The 9530-nt window shown below is 45.2% G+C and overlaps 1 long non-coding RNA gene across 2 annotated transcripts; it reads right to left on the bottom strand.

Annotated features, from left to right (window-relative positions):
- Positions 1-5292: 5292 nt before the first annotated feature.
- LOC123065646 (uncharacterized) lies at positions 5293-8559 on the bottom strand. 2 transcript variants are annotated; one of them, XR_006431099.1, is made up of 5 exons: positions 8280-8559; positions 7898-8200; positions 6766-6923; positions 5768-5980; positions 5293-5667 (listed from the first exon to the last, which is right to left on the bottom strand). It is a non-coding gene; the product is annotated as an uncharacterized lncRNA (long non-coding RNA). The 2 variants fall into 2 exon arrangements; XR_006431098.1 differs by having other exon boundaries at positions 5293-5980.
- Between the last annotated feature and the right edge of the window lie 971 nt (positions 8560-9530).

Below are 9530 nucleotides of genomic sequence, written 5' to 3'. Positions count from 1 at the left end.
CATGTACCGACAGTATGGCTCAGGGAGGACGTGTACATTCTTCTGGAACCAGCAGCACGTCACTGTGATCAATCCACACAAGGGGGTCGCGACAATGCCTCCAGATGTGCCACGTGGCTTCATGAACTGTAAGAGAGACATTGTGTAGCGTGCCATTGGAATTCTAATTTACGTGTTTTGCACATACTCGAAGTACTAGTAAGGTACACGTGCATTGCACGCATTAGATTTTGCAACCAAATTATGAATAAGTTGTGGCACCCCGGCTCAGAGAAACAGGAATGCCACGTATTTCAGCCCAGAGATCGAGGAGAAGTCTTTTGGAATATGGCACTGCTTGACATAGAACAAATCAACTCTTATTACAAGAATAATAACACAAGGGTCTGATGTTACAAAGAAGCACATCAACACGGTGACACTACACCTACAATACTACACTTGCTCTATGCTAGCAGCAGAACAACTCGTTGCAGCGGAAATCTTCTAGCAGCGGAACAACGACGAAGGTGGTGAACTCCACTCCGTAGGGACTCTGGCTGGGACACGATCTAGCTCGCACAAACGGAAACCACGACAAGCAATCAAGCAACCACGACATCACCTGCAATCTGGCATGACATGCCAGGTCAGTACATTTAATGTACTTGCAAGCTCACAACAACCAAAAGCATCAAGGCAAGACAACAACATAGCATTAAGCATTTTAATTAATTAACAACTACCATTATGAAGCAACTACTAAGCATGGTATGAAACTGATACAATACTAATAAATCACCATCTCAGATCTCCATAACTATATCTCCCTTGGCTAACGGGCCAAGCAGTATACCATCTCGATCACCTCGTGATCAAAACCAGTCAGTGATCTTTCTGGCGACCACAACCATGACCAACACTTGGTCTTAAATGGTGATCTTTCCGGCGATCACAACCACGATGAACACTTGGTCTCAAACGGTGATCTTTCTGGCGATCACTACCATGACCAACACTTGGTCTGAAATGGCGATCGTTCCGGCGATCGCTACCATGACCAACACTTGGTCTCAAACGGTGATCTTTCTGGCGATCACTACCATGACCAACACTTGGTCCCCAACGTCATCATCAACATCCTGCCAATCTGTACTGCTCAAAATATCAATATATAAAGGACCTATAAGTCATTCCGTCATGTGAGTGTTGATCAAACGGTGTGACCTAGTATGAACCAATGCCCATGCCCGAGGACGCGGCTATCGATAGTTTAAACAAACACACTCTGCAGATGTAGCGCACTGTACCCACACCACATAACCCATGGCCTCGCACTCCCATTCGGGTGAACCAACGACGTTCCGACAAAACCGATCTACTGTCATGACACTCTCCCGGCCACTCTGACTCACTCCCCATCGGGCTAGTCCTGGGTGGCCCCGTGTCTACCGAAGACACCAACGACCATCGTCGTGGCCAAAACATAAACGTCCCAAACGGGTTCATGAGCTCAAATTCAACTATGGGCACACAAGGCTTATGCCGTCCTACCTGATTAGGGTAGCGCCTGCGCATAACCTTCCCTCGTTGGAGGCACCGATGAGAGGCGCGACAATAGACCCAGTTAGGGCCTGCCCATATAAGCAAATGTGGTCGCACTGGAAAAAGCCCGGTTCGGTGCCACCTGACCAACTTAATGATGGAATTTAACCCCAAAAAATATAACTGTGATAACTGCTACTCCGATATCAACTATCCAACTATAATCCAAGTCATAGCAATATCCAACAAATAATCTGAGCATAATATCATCATACCAAAATACTCCGAGGATAGCATTACACTACTATCATGCTGAATCCGAAAACAATAATCCTACTACTCCAGTAATAAGAATAAAGCTATCCAGCTAAGATCCACATGTAAACACCTTCTCCGAAAATAATACTCCAAGCAACAGAACATCAACTAGCATCATGAAAATAATCATACTAACCACTAATAATCCAAAGGTAGCATGACATCCAAAGTAATACTCCAACATATACTGACAGATATCATGAAACAACCATAATATCAACCACTAATACTCCAATGGCAACATGATTACTCATCATCTGCAAACATAACTCCTAGGAATCCGAACAATAGCATGGCAACAGCAAGATCAAAATAATACTCCGAGAAAATGCCATGCACAGATCACAAGTAGCTAAAACAATATTTTAAACAAGTTTAAATAAACTAAACCATGCCACTGCATTACAGTGATGCAAATGGAGGGTTTGGCTTGCCTGGGTGGAAGAAATCACCGGAAGAAAGTGCGAGAAGCTCGCGGAAAGAATCGCCAGAAGTCGTTCTCTCTCGGAGGGGGATGATTAAGGGCAGGGGCAAAATGGTCATTTTCAGAATGTCAAAACATAGTGAAAGAGTGACCAACAGAATGGGCTCGATGAAACAAAGAAGTGGGATTTGGAATCACCTGATTTGGAGCTATGGTTAAAAAGTTATGAGGTGTTTTCTCCCAGGGACCTATCTCCAAGAAAAATATTTTCAAACAGGGGCCTGGACAGAAAAACTGAAAGCGTATTCTGGGAAATACACATCCACTTAACTGACGTGGCAAGGCAGGGCTGGCTCCTGGGACGCTAACCGACAGGTCCCACTGGCTCTCTCTCTCCTCCCTCGCTCTTGTCTTCTTCCTCCCGACGCTGGGAATAGAGGAGGCCGCGGCTGAGCATGCGCTGGCGCTCCCCGGCGACTCAGGCCGCCTCCCGCTATGCTCCGGCCACCGGCGGGATCAGAATGGGACGCCGCACCCCTCTGGCCACCACACGAGCACCGAGGGATGGAGGGACAACAACGGGTGGCCATCGAAGAAGAACAGTGGCGGGCGGGGCTGTGGTGATTGGCGATGCAGGGGGTCTCCGACGAGGGTGAAGGGGTTGGGGCGAGTAGCTGGACTTCGGGGAGGCTGCTGGTGGAAGAATGGAGTGGAGAGGAGCTCGGGATCTAGCTAATCTAGCCGGAGTGGAGCGGTGGCCATGGTGGCAAGGGAGTGCAACGGGAGCTCCTCGAGCTCGGGGAAGTGGCTAGGTAGGGCTAGATGAGGGTGGCGAGGCTGCGGGTGAGCTCGGAGGAATCGGGGAAGGCCTTATATAGGCGCGGGGCAAGAAGGCCGAGCTGGCACCATCGCAGACGCGTGTCCGGCGCCGCAGACGCGTGCTCGCGCGCTCGAGCTCGGGTTAAGGCGACGGGGAGACGCAGAGAGGAGCCCACGGGGCAGAGGAGGCCAGGGAGCACGGGGAAGATGGCGACGGCGACGAATAGATCCAAACCGCCACTATTCGCCCGTGGTCACGCGACGGCAAGTGTCGGTGAGCAAGCGGACTGAGGGAGAGAGGGATCCAGGGGAATAGTGACGACGAGAGGAAGCCAACAGACATGCTCACGAGCTCTAAGACGACGAGAGGGAGTGGTGCCAAAGCACAAACGGTGCTCTAGACACGCCACAACGCAAAGAGCGCACACACAGGCTTGCCAGCGTCGTAGTCACCACGTGAACATGGGCATTCAATGCTCTACAACACCCAAAATGTTGTCTAGCTGATAGTCCTTGCAAGATAGAGCATTTATGAGGCCATGGCTGGACCTGGGATGCTATGGTTAAATGATAACTATGCTCTGAAGTTTACTGCAGTAAACTTAATCAGCTCAATGTGATCAACAAAGAGATGCTATGGGTCAAAATTTATGTGTGGGATGTTTAGGCTAGGAAGGAGTACAGTCCTGGGGAGTTTGAGGAGAAATGGACGAAGTTTTACTGTAGTTGCTTCACAACTGACCAAAATGGTCTAGAAACTTGAGCATGATGATGCACTCATATGGAGTAGCAACTTGGTCTAAGATTGGGCAAATCCTGATTATTTGGACATATGAAGATGCTGTAAAAAGCTCACGCGAAATGGACAAGCCAAAATGGCACTTGCTTCACAAACATCATTTCTGTCCAGAAACTTGGAATAATTTTGGTGATCAAATGGCTCATTGAAATGATGCCAAATTGAGTCGAGAGATGTTTTATGTGTATAAGAATGATCTGGTAATTTATCAGGATTTTGGAAGCAATATAGAATGCACTTGCTTCACAACCTGAAAATTTTCCAAAATCAAAGATTTGTTCCTGTGCTCACATAGATGATTGGATGGGGCTGCAAATGTGTGGAGGGGGTTAATATGAGCACATTAAGGAGTGTGCAAAAGTTCAACTCATTTGGATACACCTAGCTAGTAGTTCCTTCACAAAGTGCCATTTAGGGAAGAAAGGAAGAATAATTTTGGGTATTTTTGAACTAGCCAAGGCAATGTTTGGGCATATTTGAGCTATATATGACCCAAAGGAATTATGAGAATTATTTGGGGATTTTTGGATGTATAGAAATATAGGTTGCTTCACAACCTACGGCAGATAGGGTTATTCCTTTAATGAAAAAAGAATTTTCCCAAGAAAAGAATTTTAGGGTTTGGTCAAGAAGTGAAGTGACATGATCTTGGCAAGGTTTTGAGAATGATGAGCCACTTGGGAGGGGGAATGAGGATGATTTCCCAGGTGGCAAGGCCACAGAACAACTCCAAACAGAAAACAAAGCAAAAACCAAATAAATCAAAAGAAAAAGAAAAGGGCCAAAAACCAAGCTGTCACTACAAGAAATATGTCAACTTGTGACCTTGACTATTGGTCACTGAAAGGTCATTGTTTTTCATTTGCGACCTTTTTTTGACCAAAAACAGAAGGTCAAAAGCTGAGGGTCATTAACTGACTATAACGACCTTCTCTGTGAGAAGGTCGTGGACGTTTACGACCAAAATATTCCTACTATGGCGTTTTGGTCACTAGCAACCTCCCCATGCCACGTAGGCATCTAGCGTGGCAAGCTGATGTGGCACAAGATTCAGCCCGGTCCAAATAGGTGTTTTACATGGGCCGAGCCCATTAATTCAGCCTTTTATATATGTTTTTCCTGTCAATTTACGCTAGCTACATGGGCCAAGCCCAGCAATTCGGCCTTTTTGGTTTCTAAAACAGAACTTTACGGTCCATTTCTTTTTGGGCCTCGGCCTTTTAAAAGTTGAATTTTTTTGGGCCTCAGCCTTTTTGCATGCTATTCACGTTTTGGGCCTTGGCCTCTACCAATAAGTAAGTCCAACTCATCAACTTTCTATTTCTCATATTTTCATAGTACAAAGAAACAGAACTCTTTCATGACAAATATTTCAAATGAAACAGAACTATATACTTGAAATGACCAGACCAGTACAAAATACAACTAGACCAATAAGTGTAGCCTATTACAATATTTACATACTGTTCATACAACCAGACCAGTACAAAATACAATGAAACTAGCTATGAAGTACAACCAGAACGCTTCATCGTCTTCCTCTTCCAAATTCCAAGAAACAAATCACCTAGCATTAGAAGGATCACGCATCAAAAGCATATAAAATCTTTCAACCATCAATATAATTTGCTTATAAGAAAACATATGGTATGATTTCAAAATCCATCAGAAACACAGTAACTCTACAGGCAGAAAGTAAACTGAAGGCAACCTCTTTGCACATGACTTATTTATGAACAGAGGGAGTGATATTCAGCTTGTGCAGTCAAAGGAGACCCGTAAACTGAACATACAAGCAACGAAAGCAATTATCAGATATGCTGACTTAATCTCTGTGATTCTTAGATCTAGTCATGCTTGTGTTCTTATGTAAATAAGCTCACCAGTGATGTGGTAATTTGTTTCACTGCATGTAACGAGGTCCAGTTGTGCAGCAAGTTTACCGTCCAACCAAACACCCTCTTACAAGCAGAAATATATTCACTGATCAGAACCCGCAGAAGCCAAAATCATGAACTGGCCGGGAACCGCGCAGTGCCTTGGGATCAAAGCGAGGGGTGAGGGGTGGGTGGGCTGGGACTCGGATGCGGAGCTCCCTGCACACGTCATATTGTGTTAATGCTTACAGAAACATAAGATACTCACATATAAAAAATGCACCCTGGAAGTATAAAGAGTGCTTCCTAGCACACCAAGTATCCAACAGAAAGAAAACATGTACACCGGTGAGCTGGTGACCATAAAGTAACATCACAAAGACTCAGCCATCAGAAAGACTCAGCCCGATCCTAATATAAAGCAATTCAGAAACTCAATGACAACAGAATATATAGAAGAAAGAAAAGCTCATTTGGTTGGAAATTAATTTTCAAGTCGCATTTTAAGTTGCTTCCTATTGCATGAATAACAACCAGATAAAAGTATGATGAATAAACTATTTGTCAAAAGAGAACTGAGCAGATAATAGACACTAAAAGAAAGCAGCTAGCATACTCTGTAATTACTACAGATTTGCTCACTGGATACACACACACAGACACACACACACACTTTGCACATGCAGATTTGCTCCCCGCAAAAACAAGTCTGAACAGTTGGCTATAATAATTATGGGAACGAAATTCCCAAAACAGAGAGTGGTGGTGCTGGTCGAAATTCCCCAAAAATAAGGAAATGCGACATGCATGACAAGCTGTGGCATTACTAGAGGATTTTATTAAACCAACATGCTGGAATGTATTGAATAGATAAAAGCAAAGAACATGACCTCTTAAACAATGAGATTTAATCTACAGGATAAAAAGAGCAGTTCAGTAAAGTAATGTAATATTATCTGCTTTGTTATTATTGATTCCAAATAAGTGGGATGCGACTGCTTGACCTGCCATGCCCATGCCCGTCATTACAGCAAATCATTTCAGATGGGAGGGATGTTGGCAAAAGAGAAGCCCTGGTACCCTTTGTAAGCATAATATGCTATTCTTGTGTAGTAGAACCCAGGGATGAACATCACTACGCCCAGCACTGTAAAGAAAATCCCTGTATCCAAAAAAACAGAGACATACATCAGGAACGGCTAGAGATATAGAGTGATCGGAACTCTGGAACAAGTTAAAAACCTGACACTCATGCACCCTGAAAGTATCTTCAAACTACAACAACCATCCGTAAGTACGTATATGCTATTAGCCCCTCCTTACAGATTAAAGTTGTATGCATCAGGCGCTTACCAACATTTGGGTGTTGTGTTAAATGTCTAAACGGTCTTACAAAAGTAAACGGAGGGAGTGTGTACAGATGATCTTTGATTTCTTTTATGAAACAGATATCCTTGACTCCTACACATAGTGGAGGCAACAAAAGAGAAAGAAATTTGATGGTTTGTCAGCACATACTTGTCCCGAGTTCTGGTTGATTTTCTTCTCAGTTCACTCTGACATCCAAAATAGCTAAGGGAGTTAACAAAGTACAATGTCAAACTTCAACCAACCAATTTGAAGCAACACATATAATTGAATCGACTGTGATTCGAAGAACATCAGGTAATTATTAAGTGCATGCTCCAAATCAGCTACTAACGAATTAACTTCTCCTCAAATAATTACTAGAAATTAACTGTTTGTGAGGCAACTTTGATAGAGGACAAAATTAATAGACTGTAGTACTGCTAACAAACGAATACTACTTGAAAAAACGCATGTGAAGGTCCAATCGGTTGCAATATATTGGTGTAAGTTATAAAACAACCAGCCCGAAGTGAATTATCATGTAACTTCTACTCAAGTTTACAGGTCATGGTGATGCATGGTAGGGGACCCCCAAACCAGTAGCCGCTGCCCACTCCGTTCCTGGACGAACCTCCCTACGCAAGCGGCCAAGTGACTTAGCACCGGCCCCATGCCGTCCCGTCCGTCACCAGTAGCCCCCCACCCCGCATCGTGCCACAGTAAGTACGTACGTAGCAATTACTGCCGCTAATTAATCCCACGGGTAACTGAAGAAGAGGGGCGCACCTGGGATGCGAGGATCTCGGCGCCGCGGTGGAGGAAGAGGGTGAAGCGGCTGGTGAGGTTGAAGGGCCCAGTGAGCCACCGCCCCGCCGGCACCACCAGCGCTGCGCCGCGGTGGCCCGCGCGCCTGCCTAGGTCCACCACCGCCCTGGCGAATGCCGCCGTGTTGAGCGTCTTGCCGTCCCCCACCGCCCCGTACTCCGTGACCCTCCGCACGTGCTTCCGGCACCCCGCGCCCCTTGCCGCAGGTGACGCGCCAATGCCGCCTGCGCACAGCGCCAGTGCCACCGCCGCGCACAACACCGCCTGTACCAAGGAAGGAACCAAACCCATCCGCCAGTCTCGATCCGCGCCCGTGCCGGCGTCGAGCAAAAAACTTGCTTACCTGAACCCCGGGGTGTGCTGCGCGCCGGCGAGAGCCGCCTCAACTCGCCGGAATCGAGTGGAGTAGAGGAGTCGTGCGAGGGAGAGATAGAGGGCTCACGGGGGAGAAGGGCGTGGGGGAGGCCATGGACGGCGGGGAGCTCGTCCGGAGGGAGGTGGAGGTGGCGATCTAGAAAGGAGGAGGTGGCGGCTGTGATCTGGAAGGGAGGAGGAGTGGTGTGCGGGGGAGAGAGGGGCTAGGGTTCGCTGCACGGGGGAGAAGGGAGAGGATCTGAGGGGGGAGGGAGAGAAAGAAATAAAGAATGGAGGCGGGGGGGGTGGGTGGAAAATGTCCATGAGGACAGACCTAGGGTTTCGGCTCGGGTGGTTTTCGGCCGTTGGATCCGGAAGCATCCGACGGTGGTTGATGAGTGATCCGTGTGATATTCTCATGGTCCAATCAGAACGAAGCAAACCATTTGATGACCTTATGACCAATATATATTGGTCGTGATCGATTCAAGATAAAAAATTTCATTCCATTTTTCAGTGCTCAAAATGAGTATTTTTGTGAAAGTCCTATCAAATATTTGTTCAAATGATATCATATTTTGCACAAGTTTACATCATGGATTTGCAAACAATATTGACAAAGGGAGTTTTTATTTCCTTTGCACGAAAAATCAATATTCCATTTTCCGAGTGTCCAAACTGAGTTTTTTTGTGAAGGACCTATAATATATTTGTTGCAAAATTGGACCAAACCATTTTTCTAAAATACTAGGCCATATTTAATGCAGAATTGACCAAATTATTGGTTGTAAAAAGTTTTGATCCACCTCTGGTGAAAAAGACAAATTTTCGTCGATACAGTTGGAAGCGGGTCAAAATTGAACTGCGGATGCCTCATAGTTTGCAATTTATTTTTTACAAAAATCATTTATAGGTACAAAAGTATCTATTTAATCAGACAAACACCAAAAAAATTCCAAGATTCAACCACTAGCTAGGAAAGGTCATTCCCGCCATTTTGACCGCATTTTGAAACGGGTATAAAAAATTCAAAAAAATTCAAAAAATTGGGAAACCTTCGCATTGTGTCATTATATGTGGCCAAGTTCCCAGGAAAAATAACGAACTTGTAATACGACAATTATTTTAAAAAAGTTTTCTCAGAAATGAGCTATCATCTCTGAAGATTCATGGCTTTCAAGCCAAATGATCAATCTTATGGCCACATTCATGGCATAGTTTGTTCAAATGATCTCATATT

This window comes from Triticum aestivum, chromosome 3B (assembly GCF_018294505.1).
Source record: "Triticum aestivum cultivar Chinese Spring chromosome 3B, IWGSC CS RefSeq v2.1, whole genome shotgun sequence".
NCBI lineage: Eukaryota > Viridiplantae > Streptophyta > Magnoliopsida > Poales > Poaceae > Triticum > Triticum aestivum.
The sequence above is the reverse complement of the archived record's forward strand: the minus strand, read 5'-3'. Positions and strand labels throughout refer to the sequence as shown.